Below are 18,080 nucleotides of genomic sequence, written 5' to 3' on the forward strand. Positions count from 1 at the left end.
GGAAATGGTTAATGAAGCAAATTGATGTATTTTCACAATTTCTAGACTATTTTTATGTATCACATGCTTCTTTTCTGAACTCATTTTCTTCTTGCTAAAGTCTCTTTTATTTGTTCTTTTAGTGAAGGCCTGTGCTAGTTCTATTTCTTTGTCTTTTAATGTTTGAAAATATCCTCATTTTGCTTTCATTCCTGAGTTATGTTTCACTGGGCATAAAATTCTTAGTTGATATTACACTTTTTGAAGATACTGTTCTGTTGCCTCTTGGCATCTCTCATAGATGACAAGAAGTTTCAGTCTAACTGTACTTTTTAGATAATCTGTCTCTCTTCTGGTAGTTTTAAAATTTTTTATGTTTCTTTGATCTTTTTTTTTTTTTTTTTTTTTGTCTTTTTGCTATTTCTTTGGGGCTGCTCCCACGGCATATGGAGGTTCCCAGGCTAGGGGTTGAATCGGAGCTGTAGCCACCAGCCTACACCAGAGCCACAGCAACACGGGATCCGAGCTGCGTCTGCAACCTACACCACAGTTCACGGCAACGCCGGATCATTAACCCACTGAGCAAGGGCAGGGATCGAACCCGCAACCTCATGGTTCCTAGTTGGATTCGTTAACCACTGCGCCACGACGGGAACTCCCACTTCGATCTTTTGAAGCCTCTCTATAATGTGAATACATACCTTTCTTCCATTATTGAAAATTCTCAGGTGTTAAGTGTCAAATATTAACTCCACTTTTCTTGCCATTCTCTTCTTCCAGAACTCTAAATAAATGCTACGGAAGGCCCTCATCTACATTCTACGACTCTTAATCTTCACCCTTTTAATCTGTTTTGCTTCTGTGTTTTGGGAACACAGAAGAACACGGTATTAAAGAATACTATCTCCTGGAGTTTCCGTTGTGGCTCAGCAGGTTATGAACCTGACTAGTATCCATGAAGACGCGGGTTCAACCCCTGGCCTCTCTCAGTGGGTTACGGATCCAGTGTTACCATGAGCTGTGGTGTAGGTCACAGAAGTGGCTCGATCCCATGTGGCTGGCTGTGGTGTAGGCCAGCAGCTGCAGCTCCAATTCCACCCCTAGCCTGGGAACTTCCACATCCCACAGGTGCACCCCTAAAAAAGACAAAAAAGACTACTGTTTCCCAAGCTACTGATTTTCTCCCTACCTACTTCAGTTTATATATGTGTATGTGTGTGTGTGTGTGTGTGTGTGTGTGTGTGTGTGTGTGTACGTACACACACATTGGCTTGGTTCAATTCTTGGTTGTGAGGCTGTGTGTTCTCTTCCTTCCTAGGCCTGAAGCTTCCTACAAGCTGATGCACTACACGGTAGTAAGCAGTAGTTTTTAATTCAACCTCCTTTCATGAGTAGAAAAGTCCCTAGACCAAGCTCTGACCTCGAGCAGTGAAGATGACTTTGTATGGGGTATTCAGCTTCCTTTTAGTCTATAGGAGCCTGATTAATGGTCACCATAGTGTCTCTAGACTTGGAGTGCCACAGAATTGTGACTTCTGCCCTTTTTAATACACTGTGTTTCTATTCATTCCATTTCTGGTCCACAGAAATCCCAATTTTGCTTTTGACTTATGTCCTCTTAGTTTTCTTTTAAAATATTTTTTATTGTTATATATTTGAAGCAGAAGAGAGGTGCCAGTATATAAACTTACTACACCAACATGACCCAAAGTTTCCCTAACTCTCTGAAAACCCTGTCTTTTCCCTTGGCTTACATTTTACTTCTCTCTGATGATTTCCCCTATCACTCTCACTAACATTTATCTTCATCTTTGAATGCTAGTCTTCCTTTGCTGCAATCAGGGGTTAATAAACTTTTTCTTGACAGGCCGGGCAGTAATATTTTAAGTTTTGCAGGCCATGAAGCAAAATCTAGATTATGTAAAATGTAATAATTAAAAAATGTAAAGAGCATTCATGGTTCATGGGTCATTAAAAAACTGGCAATGGGCCAGCTTTGGTCTGCGGGCCTTAGTTGGCCAAACTCTAGAGTAAGTATTATTATTCTTCAGGTTTTTCTCCTCCACTTTATCCTTTCATACCTCATAGATTATTATCTGTTTCTACTGTTTCATTCACTGTATCTAAGCTGATGATCCTAAATCTTTATCTCTAGCCCAGGTGCTTCTTCTTAGCCCCATGTTTTTATAATTAGCATTATACTAGGTATCACTATTTGGATGTCCCATGAGCACATCAATATGTCCAAAATGGAATCTGTTCTTTTTCAGTCTTATAAAGCTAATACTAAAAAGCACCATCCTCTACTTCATTTTCAGCTTCTTTCCTTCGCATACTCCTCAGAGTCAATGTTGATTTTATCTTTCTTTTTTTTAGTCTGCCAGAATCTCACTTAAATATCTAATATAGGCTTATAAAAGGTCTTACTGCTACAAGCTTGGCCTCCTGCAATCTACTCACCATACAGTAGCCTGAAGGATATTTCCAAAAAAAAAAAAAAATAGCAAACTTACTCACTTCACTCTTTGTTTGAAGCCCTTCCACTGCCTTTATCTTACCCTTCATTGTCTGATCCACTCCCCATACAATTATGATAAATGACTAAGGCATCACACACTCTTCTCTGCTTCTTTTGGTCTTTGCAAGTGCTGTTCTCTGTGCCTGAAACACTCTGTTAAAACCTTAGCTCTGTTGTAATGGAAAAGTCTCCTCTAATACTATTTCTGGGTTATGTGCTCTCATAGCACCTTGTATTTAACTTTCACTAATTTACTCAGCAAGTATATACTAAGCATGGAAAGAAATCCCTACTTTCATAAAAGTTATATTTCAGTTGGGGGAGCAAGTCGTTAATAATATAAATAAGTATGTTAGATGGTAATAAGTACAGAGAAAAATACAGTAGAGATGAGGGGCTGGGAGCTGTGGAGGGAAAGAGGGTTAAAATTTTTTATAAGTGGTAAGAGAAGGCCCCCTGAACAGATGACATTTGAAGAAAGACCTGAAAGAGGTGAGGAATAAGCATGCAACTCTCTGGAGGAAGAGCTTTTCAGACAGAGGGGTGAGTAAGTGTAAAGGCAAAAGAGGGCTGACATGTTCGAGGAATAGCCAGGCCAATGAGGCACGAGCAGTCAGTGAGGAGGGAAGTAGAAAGAGATGAAATCAGAGATGTAAAATGTGGGGCAAATCTACAGCTTTCTATGCCACTGTTAAGTACTTCAGCTTTTGCTCCAAATAAATTGGAAAGCCACTGAAGGGCACTGATGCTGTGTAGAGAGCAGGCTGAAAGCAGTACAACTTATTATATTGAATCTTTTTTTTTCGGCTTTTCAGGGCCATACCCATGGCATATGGAAGATCCCAGGCTAGGGGTTGAATCAGAGTTACAGCTGCCGGCCTCCACCACAGCCATAGCAACCCAGGATCTGAGGTGCATCTGTGACCTACACCACAGCTCACAGCAAGGTGGGATCCTTAACTCACTTAGCAAGGCCAGGGATCAAACCTGCATCCTCATGGATACTAGTCAGGTTCGTTACCCCTGTGCCACAATGGGAGCTTCCTGAGTCTTAACTATATCTTTGCTTTTCTGTAGTCAGCTATTAGACTGAAGCACCTTGTGGGCAGAATCTGACATATATTTTTAGGCATTTATATTTATTGCAAGAATGGTCTACTTCCTAAGGATCTATTTTTAACACAGTTCTCAGCAATGAAGGACCATGCTCTCTTAAGTATATATTGTGTAATTAATGTTTTATGTCCTTAGTAGAGATGAAATATCCTTTCAAAATAAAAGGCAGGATATGTCTTAATGAGGTCTGCAAACAGAAACTGAATTATTCTCATGCTATAACTTATCTTTATGCTTCAAGGACCACGTGACTCCTTGGTTTTCAATGACCATATGAATCCTACTCTCTGGCATACTATTTAGTTTACTTTTTGGTCACTGCACTCTTTTGAAAGAGAAGTAGGCGTTGCCCCCTTGTAACCCATGTTCTGAACCTTTCATACTAAAATTATCTAAATGTGGTCTGAGAATGGGTTCCACTGTCTAGAAAGTTCTGTTCCAAAGACACTATGGCAAATTCATCAATCCTTCCGTAGTCAAGCTTACTTACGAGTTTATCTTGTTCTTTTTATGATTTTTCCCAATAACTTGACATGGTGAGTATGTGTACCTGCACATGGTTTCTGAGTTTGCACTGGGGAAACCAGAGAGCATCTGTTTCCTGTGAATGGGCTCTGTATCTGGAAATCATCACCATCATATGGTAATTATGTACCATTGTTCACAGAACAACTTACAATGCTGGGAAGGAGAAAGTGAGAAGGAAGGAAGGAAGGGGGAGGGAGGGAGGTATGTTAATGATAGAAGAAAACATCCAGAAGACATATATCTTGTAATCAAAGAATTTTACAGTTATGTGTATACATATATATTTAACCCAAACAACAAAGAATAGAATTATAAATCAGTTTTGAACTACATGGATAAAGGTGATGATTTAGAAGAACGTAACAAAAATTTAGGGTAGAAGTTTGTAAATCTTAGAATTTAAAAATTGATATAGGAATTTGCACTGTGGCTCAGTCCCAACATTGCGCCCATGAGGATGTGGGTTCAATCCTTGGCCTTGTTAAGTGAGTTAAGGATCTGGTGTTGCCACAGGCTGTGGTGTAGTTCACAGATGCAGCTCAGATCCAGCATTGCTGTGGCTATGGTATAGGCCGGCGACTGCAGCTCCGATTTGACCCCTAGCCTGGGAACTTCCATATGCTGCAGGTGTGGCCCTAAAAAGAAGAAAAAAAAATGACTATAAATATGTTAGCCTTCAAGATTACTGGTAATTCTTGAATATGTTAGCAAAAGTGGATGGCATATAGAACTGCTAGAAGAATTTACTGAGGTTGATAGAGGAAAGATCAAACCACTTGGGATGGGATGTCTGTTTTCCTTACTTCTCTCAGTCTCCATCATCTGAGACTGAAATTATGACTCTTGCAATTGTGGCTTCTGAGAAAGTGTGAATTCGGTGCTCTCTGACAAGGCGTTAGGGACAGTCACATCTAGATGTACAGTCAAGTAAGCAAGAGGCAGCAAGACAAATATTGACTTCCTTACTCAGTACTTTGGAGCAATTAATAGCATGGAGTCTAGCAGCAAGTTCTTTGTTTTCAACTCCTGGTTCACCATTTATTGCTGTGAGACCTTAGAGAAGTGCCTCAGTTTTCCTATTTGTAAAATGGGGATAATAAAAACAACAAGGTTGCTGTGAGAAGTAAATGTTAGCATATGTTAAAAATTTGGGATGGGTACCTGCCACAAAATAAGTGTTAATTATGATTGTTAGTCTGCACCTATTCAATCACATTGTCCAGAGATATTTTCTTCTATGTTCCCAGTATCTTCTGGCTGTGAGTAAAGATAGCTAGCCTTCAGCATCCCACAGAGAGCTAGTGGCCTATCTACCAATCTTTAGTAAGTCAATGAATTGGATGACTGGGTGGTGTCCATGCTCTTTGACTGAGTGGAGTCCTTGTCCCTTTGGCATTAGGTAGAGAAATACATATAATCAAAATCAATGTCCAGGAGTTCCCGTCGTGGCTCAGTGGTTAACGAATCCAACTAGGAACCATGAAATTGTGGGTTTGATCCCTGGCATTGCTCAGTGGGTTAAGGACCCGGCGTTGCTGTGAGCTGTGGTGTAGGTTGTAGATGTGGCTCGGATCCCATGTTGCTGTGGCTCTGGTGTAGGCCAGCGGCTACAGCTCCGATTCAACCCCTAGCCTGGGAACCTCCATATGCTAGGAGAGTGGCCCTTGAAATGGCAAAAAGACAAAAAAAAAAAAAAAAAAAAAAAATAAAGAAAAAATCAACATCCAGCAAGAATATACATCTTTTATATGATGGGGTAGACAGAATATTAGTTTTTTATCACATGCCACCCTCAACTAGGTACCCTTGGTTTCTTATCCTCATTTCAACTCTTATTGGCCGATCAGCTTTGGTCTAACTTCTGTAAGAGGATCTGCTCATATGAAAAATGGAATGAAAAAGATTCTTTGGAAAACATGATGCAGACTGCAAATATAAGCATTATTATCAACAATATTATGGGGAGATGATACATTTATTCTAAGATTCAACCACCTTCTGATGATTATGCTTGCAGAAAATTCATATTCTACTCTTCATAATTCATATTCTACTCTATAATTAATTGTGCATTGAGACAATCAGAGGGAAAAAATATGTTTAAATTCTCTTTCAATGATGTAACCATTGTCTTCTTGAAAGCCTACAACAGGTATCTTCTTTAGTCAGTAATAACTTAAAACTCCCCTTGCTGTGGCTACACAATTCTTTCACCCAGGAAGTGGCTTGCATAGGATGGTTCTAGAGATACATGCTAACTAAGTTTTAATCAGCCTTCTAAATAGTTCCACCCAAAAAGTAGTTTTGCTATTTTCAACAATCTGTAAGAGTCCTAAGACTAGAGAGCAGGAAGAACTCTCAAAACTACTGTTTCAAAGACAAGGAAACTGAGGCTAAAAGGTTTTGCAATTCCCAAGCACACACATCCAGGTTAATGACATACCTGGAACAAGAAGCTGAGGCTTATCATTTCTGTGGCACTGCTCTTCCTTGTCACAGAAATAACCACCCTGGCAGTAACAGGACTATATGACTAATATTCACACTCCACTGAGATTATTTTTCCCATAACTATTTTTCCTTTTTGTTCACCCTATTTTTTCTCTTTTAAGTCTGCAGGCTAATGTTGACTTTCCATTAATCAATTTATCTATTACTCATTTATTTTTTCATTAAGCTGAGAGTCTATACTGCTCACTGTACTCCTATAAGCATTAAGAACTGAGTTATTCATAGGTTTTCTAAAGGAAATGCATCTTGAATGTGATCTTGAAGAAAACAGTGGACAGAGCTAAGCAGAGGAAATGGGGGTCTATTAGAGAAGCAACATCACAAGGAAATGCAGAAAGTAAAGACAATGCAGGCACAATACAGAGGATGCTGTTCCAATCAACAAGGGATGATGACCTTGGAGAGGTGGGAATGAAATAACGAGTGAGGGAGGCCATGGATGCTGGAGTTCTAGAGCAGAAACATCAGGTCCTAAGTTACATAATTCAACATTTATTTAGCACCTACTATATGCCAAACACTCAGCTTTATACTAGTGACACATGATTTAAAAACAATAGCCCCTTCCTTTTAGAAGCTTTAATTTTACTAGGGGAGATAAACAGAAAAATAATTATGAGGAAGAAATGACAAATTGTATTATGCAGCTATGACAAAACTGGCTAAGGATGTTCAAGTCAAACTGTGGACTGCGGTAAGGCCCCTGAAGATGAAGATTACTGGGATTTTGAAGAGTGAGCAGGGGATGGCTTTCAGGAAATACAAGTTTCAGGGGAGGAAGTGGCAGGCAGGCAGTCGGGAATGAAATGTACTGTAAAAAATTCAATAGGTCAATATTTTTATACATATATGATCTCTGGACATATCTTAAACAGTATCAAATGTATTTCTACACCTCCCTCACCCTTGCTCAACAAAAGATTGAGAGAAGGCCTGAAATTGAGAAACAGTCTTTAATTGGCTGTAACAGTTGACATGACCACTGTGCAAGGGCCACTCCTCCTTTCTAAAAACTCCTCCTCTGTCTACTTGTCAGCACATTTTTCTGACCTAACTTGGAGATGACAGGAAAAAATATCACCAGGGGAAACACATTCTACATGTGAATTTCTACATTTCACTTTTGGAAGAGGGTCATTAACCAGAATAGTAATATTATCATTTCCGATATTTGAATTGCTTCTTCTCATCCTTTAGCTATCATCTGTAAAATACACTTTTTTGAAAAGACTAATTCAGAGCAATATGTGGCAACTAGTATAAAAATTCTGTGCTATTCATCTTCCCTTGCCGCAATTGGTCACTAGAGTGAGCAGGCCTGACAGTTTGCAGATGAAAATGTAAACAATGAGCTCGACTCAGTTATGTTGAGGCCAACCATTTCTGACAGTCTCTACAACGTGATAAACACCGTCTGTCTACAGTTCCTCTGTATTTGAAAGTTACGACAAACATTTTGTTGAAATGTAAACAACTGACTTCATGACTGGTGAAGCAATGGGCTGCAAATTTATCTAAAATCAAGAAAACAAAGATCTTGTTTGACACTAGATAAACCATTAGTGGTCACCAAGGGAGCAGCTTTGGGAGGTCATAAGTGTTGTCATCAGTCTTGAAAAAATATGCACCAAAGGTATTGTCGCAACTTAGCTGAGGAAAGAGTAAGTAATATGAAAGACAAAAGAATTAGAAACCAATAGAGAAAACAAATTTTTCTTTTACTCTAAAGGACAGTTTTTAACCAGTAGAAAAATGGTAAAAATTTCTCTTCACTCTAAAGGATAGTCTTTAATTGGAACAGAATTTTAAAATTTGTTAAATTTATTTTTTCAATGATTTTAAGTGGAAGATTATGGAATAAAATTTATAACTCTAATTTTCTATGAAATTTAATGAATCTCATTCTTCCATTTCCACAATTCTATGGGAAATATCTGTTATTACTTTTTTGCACAGCCTTCTTGAAATGCTAATTCAAGTCTGGACCAGTTCTCTGGGAGACATCAAGTTATTTTTTAATTAAGATGGCACTATAAACCAAATTGTATTATTTCATATTTATATAAGATTAAATTAAATTATATTTATAAATTATATGATTAGAATATTGCTGACTGAATTTTTATGACAGTCTGTAAATATTTACAATTCCTATATCTATATTCCTGGGCTACACATATTTAGACTTTAATGATGACTTTTACCCACTCCTGGGCATCTATCCACAGAAAATCATGACTCGAAAAGACACATGTACCCAATGTTCATTGCAGCACTGTATGCAATAGTCAAGACATGTAAGCAACCTAAATGTCCATCGACAGATGAGTGAATAAAGAAGGTGTGGTGCATATACACAACGGAATATTATTCAGCCATAAAAAGGAACAAAATAATGGCATTTGCAGCAACATGGATGGACCTAGAAATAATCATGCCAAGTGAAGTTAGTGAGACACAATCATATGTTATCACTTATATGTGGAATCTAACAAAAGAATACAATGAACTTCTTTGCAGAATGGATACTGACTCAGGACTTTGAAAATACTATCATTATCACAGCAGATGGGTTGGCGGGGATGGGCTGGGGTTTGGGATGGAAATGCTGTAAAATTGGATGGTGATGATCATTGTACAACTATACATATAATAAAATTACTGAGTTAAAAGCCAAAAAAAACCAGATTTTCCAGAATTGCACATCATGAATGGCTTTAGCTTAAATGCCCAGTGTACAGGACAGAATGTCCAGCTACCATCTTATAAAAGGAAGTCCACACCCTTCATAAATTATCTATTTATTGATATAGCTTAGCAATCTCTATAGGCAAGAAAGTCTTCATAATGCATAGTCTATGAAGCATTCTGACTTATTTCTTTTTCTTTGTCTTTTCAGAGCCGCACCCATGGCATATGGAGGTACCCAAGCTAGGGGTCTAATCAGAGCTACAGCTGCTGGCCAGTGCCAGAGCTGTAGCAATGCCAGATTTGAGCCATGTCTGTGACCTATACCACAGCTCACAGCAACACAGGATCCTTAACCCACTGAGCAAGGGCAGGGATCGAACCCGCAACTTCATGGTTCCTAGTTGGATTCGTTTCAGCTGTGCCACAATGGGCACTCCATTTTGGTTTATTTCTCATTCTACTCTCAAATAAATTGGAAGAGTGTATCTTAGACCTTTTAATAAAAATGTTATATATGCAAACTCCTTTAGCTTACTCTTCTCTTTTTGTAGTTAACTGAATCATCTCATCCAATCATTGATTTTGTGGTTTCTTCAGTAAATCTTTACTGAATATCAAGTAATATGTCAGACAAAGGGTGAGGTTACAGGGACTTAGAGACAAAAAGAGTCTTAAGAATACTACAATTTTGTAAGAAAACAAACAGGAGTTCCCATCGTGGCGCAGCAGAAATGAATCCAACTAGGAACCATGAGGTTGTGGGTTCGATCCCTGGCCTCACTCAGTAGGTTAAGGATCTGGTATTGCTGTGAGCTGTGGTGTAGGTCACAGACATGGTTCAGATCCTGCGTTGCTGTGGCTGTGGCGTATGCCAGCAGTTGTAGCTTTGATTTGACCCCTAGCCTGGGAACATCCATGTGCTGCAGGTATGGCCCTAAAAAGCAAATAAATAAATAGAAAACAAACAAGCAAATGAACTATTCCGGTATAACAATGATTCTCAACCATAGCTGTGTCTCAAAATTACTGGTAGAGGTTTTTATTTAGTAAATCTGGGATAGACCCAAAGCATCTTCTTAATTTTTATGACAAACTTTCAAATACAACAAAAAAAGAGAGAATCACCCAATCATCTGCATTTACTTTTAAAAAATTCCTAAGTAATTCTGAGGCACAGAGTTGAGAAAACTACAATACACTAATGGTAAGTACTATGAGAGATCAACATAGATGGATAGGATTATAAAGGATGGGCGACTCATCTGGAATGATGACAGACAGGTATTTAAGTGTGTGGGTACAGAAAAGGCAACCTGCTAGGGAAGGCTTCCAGAAGATATGACTCGTAAGTTGATTTTCTAATAATGGACTTTCCAACATTTTATTGTGCCATAGAGCTTTCTTTTTTTTTTTTTTTTTTTTTTTTTTGTCTTTTTTGTTGTTGTTGTTGCTGCTGCTGCTATTTCTTGGGCCGCTCCCACGGCATATGGAGGTTCCCAGACTAGGGGTTGAATCAGAGCTGTAGCCACTGGCCTACGCCAGAGCCACAGCAACGCGGGATCCGAGCTGCGTCTGCAACCTACACCACAGCTCACGGCAACGCCAGATCGTTAACCCACTGAGCAAGGGCAGGGACCGAACCCGCAACCTCATGGTTCCTAGTCGGATTCGTTAACCACTGCACCACGACGGGAACTCCCATAGAGCTTTCTAATTAGAAAAATGGGGATCTACTATGGGCACTTCAAGATCACTATTAGCACTGCCACAGTCCCTTTTCCTCACAGTCGTCCATTTCTTGGGTTGGCTGGGATTCCCAGCAGATCAGGGACCTCAGTCCTCTTCTTCACTGCTCAGGTGAACATCAACATACTTGCTTTAGGACTTTACCTACCCTGAGGGTCCCAAAAGACAGGGAAGAAGAAGAGTGTCTCATAAAAGGCAGGATGTAATGTCCAATTAATTATTCTACTTCTAGAAAAGTGTCCTACAGAAATATTCACGCAAGCACTCAGCAAATTGTGCAGCTCATACCTATTTAACAAACATTGCCACTTACTAATATTTTCCCTTCTATAGAAATCTTAAGATCAAAAGCTAAAATCAAGAATAGCTTTTCTTCTTTTAGAACTGCAATGCCAAAAACATCATCTCAAGGCTATGAGAATTCAAGGTAACTCATAATTAAGAGGTTATCAAACAAAACATTTTTCAGAAACCATGGCCTAGCAAGTTGGTGTGTATCTCTGCTTCTCGTATTTACATTTGGATACTACCTATAATAAAAGGTAAAACTCAATGTAAAGAGAAATACAGGTCTTAATTTGTACCACGAAAACATGCTAGAGCATACACACTCATTAGGTCTTATAGAAATGAATTTAACATTTAGGATTATGGACTGACTGGTTTATCACGGCCATGCCATGACCGTCAAGTTATTTTCTTCAGCTAAGAGTGTAGAAAATTCCAGTTTTAATCTACACTGATAAGGCCTTTAAAGACTTAAAGCATTAGCACATTTCCTTCACATACTCCAAAAACAAAAGGATGAGACAGTTGGCTAAATAATTCTTAAGGTTACTTAACTTCTAACATTCCATGATTCTCTTCTAATAATTTGTAAAACCAGGAAAGTGCTTTGTAGGCTCAATATAAACTTACTAAATAAATTTTATAAACCATTCTGAAAAAATATTTCATGAAAGGAAAAAACACTAAAAACTACATATACCACAAAGACTACTTCCATAATGTTTTAACTTCTTATATGAAATATAATGACATTGAAATGACATCTTATTTATGCAATAAACTTATTATGTCAAATAAAAAGGCTTTAAAATATTTTTGAATCTCAGCTCTTTCACTTATTGTGGCTACTAACCTTGGCCAAGTTAGTTAATCTCTCTGTGTCTCAATGCCTATTTTAAAAATGGGGATAACTATTATAGCGCTAATCTAATGAGTTAATGAGGTAACAGTGTAAAGTATCATAAGAGTAGATGCTCAGTAAATACTAGGGTTTCTTTGTTGTTGTTGTTCAATGACAGACATTTTCCAGCTTTGAAATGCCTTATGGATTAATGATGCCTGGTGTTGGCAAGAATGATGGAAATGGACCACTACATACCATGGATAGGCATGTGAATTAATATAGCACAAAATCCTTTCCACTGATGTCCACTTAGCCAGAATGATGGTTTATGGGACACTCCATTTCCTCTGTAAAACAAGCAGACAAATGCCCACATCCCAGTGAACATCTTGCCTCTGAGTGTTATCACAGACTGCGGAGGTTCTATTGGTTCTAAAACAAGTTTATGTCAGTTGACTCTTTACCTAACACTAAATAATTTAATTATGTCAAGAAAACTAATGACGTATCAGGGAACGAAAGTTTCTATGAAAACTAAGTTGAATGTTTTGGAAAGATTCAGTAACAGAAACCAGAGTACAAAATAGTAAGTTAGATCTAAAGTGAGATAAGTGAAAGGGCTAGGGGGAAAAATGTAAAAATCTAGAGGACTGAGGATGAACTGAGATTGTTTTATACTTTAAAAAACCTGAAAGTGAAATCTGCAGATATTGTATTATAGGTAATTCTTGTGCAAGAATAATGAAATGGAATTGCAAAGAGATCTTTTCACAAAGAAAAGCCTTGATCCTACATCAGAAATGGTTGAATGAATGTAAACTTAAATGTTTCATGTTGAAACAAAATATTAAAAGTATTTAGGTATCATTTATCATAATGTCCTTGGTTTGACTTTTGGCTTAACCAACCAGCTACAACTGATCTCAATTATATTGGCCAAATAATTACTACTTTCTAACATGCCTGAATTATACATAATCTGGCTTTTTTTAAAATCAAAATTTCAATCCCATATCTAGTAAATCTATCCTGGAAGATAAGCCCAGGTCCACAATGGCATATTATAGGGATGTATACTGAAGCACTATTTGAAAAAGCAAAATTCTATCAAAAATCCAAGCAAAAGTCCACCAATAAGGAAATGGTTAAATAAGTTACTTGTACAACTATTCTATGGAATACTATGCAGTCTTTAAAAATGACTTCCTGGGTAAAGTAAAGGAGGAATATCCTTTTTACTGCATTACCTTGTGGAAGGTTTAATTTTTTTAAGCCATATGTTGCCCTTTTTTAAATAAGCCCAGCTGGTTAAAAAGGAGAGAATTAGGTAGATCTTCATGTGCTGACATGGAATAATATTCATAACATGCTACTAGGTGAAAAGAAAGGATTAACTCTACATAGCTTGAATTTTTACTGAGAAAAACATATGTATGTATATGCATAAGAATATGAACAGACAAAATATGAAAGAATATTTTCCTAATTGTTAACAGCTGTTATGTCTGAGAAGCAGGACAAAGAAAGAAAATGAAGGGGCTTTCACTTATTCTTTTAATGTATTTTGTATTGTTTAATTTTATTGCTAACAATGAACATGTATTATAGTAATTATTTTTCTTTCAAAAAGGCTTTGTGAACCTGAAGGTTCCCCAAATAGTTGGTTAACCAAATAAATTACAGTACTCTCATATGATAGAAAATTGTGTGGTTCTTAAAATCATATTTATAGGAAATAAGAAAATGTTTAAGTATTACATATTTTCTACAATACACATTAATAGAATAAAACTAAAATGTTTCATTTTAAAATTATATAAAAATATATATATTTTTATTTAAAACATTGGAAGTTTGCTTAGAAAGTCTTAAGTGGAAAGGAGCTGTTGTAATCAACTTTTTATTTTCTGAGGACAATTCTGAATCCATCTCATAACATTAGCAGAGGAAAATCAATGTAACCAACTCATACATATCAGAGACTTGTATGGATTTGCTCCTTCTCCTCTCCCATCCCCCACATGAGGTATATTTTTGTTCTCTTTAAGAAATCCAATTAACAATATTAGTCTCCTCCTTTGTCAGTGATAGACATCATTGAGATTCTCCTTACCACCTAAAGACATGTAAGATGGGCTTACTGATTCCCTGACTTACTAGTTAACAGGAGAATTACTGCCCACTCCTATAAATGACTCTATATGCTTCTTGTCATAAACACAGTGACAGCTCCTGAAATCAATCTTTCATGACCTTATTGATTAGGACACTTAGAAATAATGAGACTTCACTGGTGGCAGAGTAATGCTTGGAAAAGAAAAAAATACTCCAATGAGGACTTGCCTATTAACACTGCAAAATTTATCTTCTCATTGCTCTTTTCTTATTATAGGTATTCACCTAGAAACATATATGATGAAAAGTTAATAATCAATTTTGTGGTTCATGTGCTTTTTCTTAATACTTGCTGGTAACATTTTAAATTAACAAAATAAATAGATATAAAAGCAATTTTTGATCAGTCTTCCAACCTTATAAGATTAGTACATACTTTCTAAATAAGGGGAATACATGGGTTTTTCTCAGAGTGACTAGAGGATATAAACTATTTAGGGAAATTCTGAATATTCTAGAAGGCAGAAATCTTAAATGTTCAGCAGTCTTACACTTAATAGAGTCATTTCAGGAGTGAATTACTGATGGTCAGAGGAGGTTTTCAGTACAGACACTATGCTTGCAATGGCTGGACACAGCACTATACCGTACTTTGCACTGTGGACAGAAGGAACTGTATGCTATTTCTAACTCCTGCCAATGTTGAAATCTGAAAACTGGCTGTATCTGCTGCTACCCTTCCTGGGATGGAATTTTTGGTAGTGTCTCTCTTCCTTAACTCCTTAGATTCTGATTCAGAATCTGGCATGGGTGCTTCTAACTGGAAGAACTTAGATCATATGTATGTGCCAAGCTGTAAGGGAGGCTGGAAAAATAGTTTTCTGATTTCTATTTTGGGAAGGTTTATACTCACAAGGTATGGAATTCCAAAATATCATGAAAACTAAGAACTTAATCTCATGATCTTGGATTAGGACACCAAAACCACAAGCAACCAAAGAAAAAATAGATAAACTGGACACCATGCTTCAAGGACACCATTAAGAACGTGAAACAACAATCCAAAGAATGGGAGAAAATATTTATAAGTCATATTACTGGTAAGAGACTCATATCCAGAATATATAAAGAACACTTACAATTCAACAAGAATAAATAACCCAGTTTAAAGATGGGCAAATGATTTGAATAGACATTTCTTCAAAGAAGATATGTGAACAGCCAATCTACACACATGGATATTCAATATCATTACCTATCAGGGAAATGCAAAGTAAAATCACAAGATACTACTTCACACCCACTAAGATATCTATCTATATCTGCCTGTCTATCTATTGACAGAAATTAACATGGATGTGGAGAAACTGAAATCTTCATATGTTGCTAGTGGGAATGTAAAATGGTGCAGCCACTTTGGACAAGGTTGCCAGATTCTCAGAAAGTTAAATCTAGAATATGCTATACAACTAAGTAATTCTCCTCCTCACACATATCCCAAAGAAATTATGCAGCCAAACAAAAACTTGAACATGAATATTTAGAGTAGTATTATTTATAACAGCCCAAAAGTATAAACAGTTCAAATGTCTATCAACAAAATTAAATGTGGTAGAGTCATACAATGCAATATTATTTGGCAATAAAAATGAACAGAGTACTAATATATGCTACAATATGGACAAGCCTTGACAATATTATGCTAAGTGAAAGAAGCCAGTCACAAAATTCCACATATTGTATGATCCCCTTTATATGAAATTTCCAGAATAGGTAAATTTATATAGAAAGGAAGGAGATTAGTGGTTGTCTGGGATGGAAAAGGTAAGGGGAAATGAGGAGGGATTGCTAACCAGGTTTAGGGTTTCTTTTGAGGTAATGGAAAAGTTCTGAAACCGATTGTGGTGATGGTTGCACAACTCTGTGACTATATCAGAAAGCATTTGATTGTTCACCTTAAGTAGGTGAATCGTATGGTATGGGAATTATGAAATTTTAAAGAATGTGTGTATACACATAGAAGACAACAACTAATTATATATACAATGGTTTTATTATCTACTGCTGGTATTAACTAGATTCATTTCATTAGAGGATTTACAAAGTAGTGATTTTTAAAATTTATTAGTGCCTTCTTCAATTTCATCAGTGTTTTATAGTTTTCAGTGTACTAATCTTTCCACTTCCTTGGTTAAATTTATTCCTAAGTATTTTGTTGTTTTTGAAGCTACTGCAAATTGGGTTATTTTATTTCTTTTTCAAATGCTTCCTTGTTAGTGTATACTGATCTTTGCATATTGATTTTGTATCTTTAGTGAATTCATTTATTCCAACAGCATTTTTTGGTGGTCTTTAGGATTATCTATATACAGGATCATATCTTCTGCCAATAGAGACAATTTTACCTCTTCCTTTCTAATTTGAATTCTATTTATTTATTTCTCTTACCTAATTGCTCTGGCTATGACTTGCAGTACTATGTTGGATAAAGTGGTGACAGTAGACTTCCTTGTCCTGTTCCTGAATCTAGAGGAAAAGCTTTCAATCTTTCATTGTTGAATATCTTGATAGCTATGGGCTTTTCATCTATGGCTTCTATAATGTAGAGGTATGGTCCTTCCAGAACCATTTTGTGGAGTGTGTTGAATTTTGTTGAATGCTTTTTTTTCCCCCTGCATCTATTGAGATGTATTTTTATCTTTCATTCTATTATTGTGGTGGGTCATGTTTATTGATTTGTGTATGCTGAATCATCCATTCATCCTAGGGAAAAAAAATCCCACTTGATCATGGTTTCTGATACCTTTAATGTGCTGTTGAATTTGGTTTGCTAGTGTTTTGCTGAGAATTTCTATATCAATATTATTCATCAAGAATTTTGACCTATACTTTTTAAAACCTGTAGTATCCTTATTTGGCTTTTATATCAGGGAAAGGGTGGCATTATAAAATGAGTTTGACCTTGCTCACAGTTATTTAACTTTTGAAATAGTCTGAGATGAACTGGCATTAATTATTCTTTAAATGTGTGGTAGAATTGACCAGTAAAGTCATCTGGCCCAGGACTTTACTTTGATGGGAGGTTTCTTATTATTACTGATTCAATCTCCTTACTTGTTATTTTTCTGTTCAGATTTTCTATGTCTTTATAATTTAGTCTTGGGAGGCTGTAAATTTCCAGAAATGTATTCATTTCTTCTAGGTTGTCCAATTTATAGGCATATAATTGTTAACAGAAGTCTCTTATTATCCTTTGTACTTTGTGCTATCAGCTGTAATGTCTCCTCTTTCATTTTTGATTTTAAGCCTCTTTTTTTCTTAGTTTACCTAAAGATTTGTCAGTTTTATGTTTTTAAAAAAGATTTTGAATTCACTGTCTTTTTCTCTATTTCATGTATTCTGGCCTGATTCTTCCTTCCTTACTAACTTTGGGCTTAGTTTCTTTTTTCCAGGAACTTGAGGTATAAAATTAGGTTGAGATCTTTCTTTTCTCCTTAATATAGGTGTTTATCACTATAAACTTCCTTTTAGAGCTGATTTTTGTGGCATCCCCCAAATTTTGATATGTCATGTTTCTATTCTCATTCATTTTAAGATTTTCTTAAAATTTCTTTTTGATACTGGTTGTTTAGCAGCAGTGATGTTTAATTTCTACAAATTTGTGTATTTTAGTTTTCCTCCTGTTCTGGATATCCAGTTTTATACCACTGAAGTTGAAAAGATATTTGATATGGTTTCGATTCT

General features: G+C 36.6%; 1 protein-coding gene and 1 long non-coding RNA gene across 8 annotated transcripts in view; both read right to left on the reverse strand.

The window, feature by feature from the left end:
* The window catches only part of SCAPER (S-phase cyclin A associated protein in the ER), a 428,719-nt gene that overhangs the window by 190,698 nt on the left and 219,941 nt on the right, over nt 1-18,080 (reverse strand). The window lies entirely within an intron of this gene.
* LOC146401636 (uncharacterized) lies at nt 144-3,344 on the reverse strand. Its single transcript, XR_014810515.1, has 2 exons — nt 1,106-3,344; nt 144-440 (listed from the first exon to the last, which is right to left on the reverse strand). It is a non-coding gene; the product is annotated as an uncharacterized LOC146401636 (long non-coding RNA).

Source organism: Sus scrofa, chromosome 7, assembly GCF_054392235.1.
Source record: "Sus scrofa isolate SSC_HxYL_T2T_F1_AM1 chromosome 7, Sscrofa_HxYL_maternal_Yorkshire_Landrace_v2.0, whole genome shotgun sequence".
NCBI lineage: Eukaryota > Metazoa > Chordata > Mammalia > Artiodactyla > Suidae > Sus > Sus scrofa.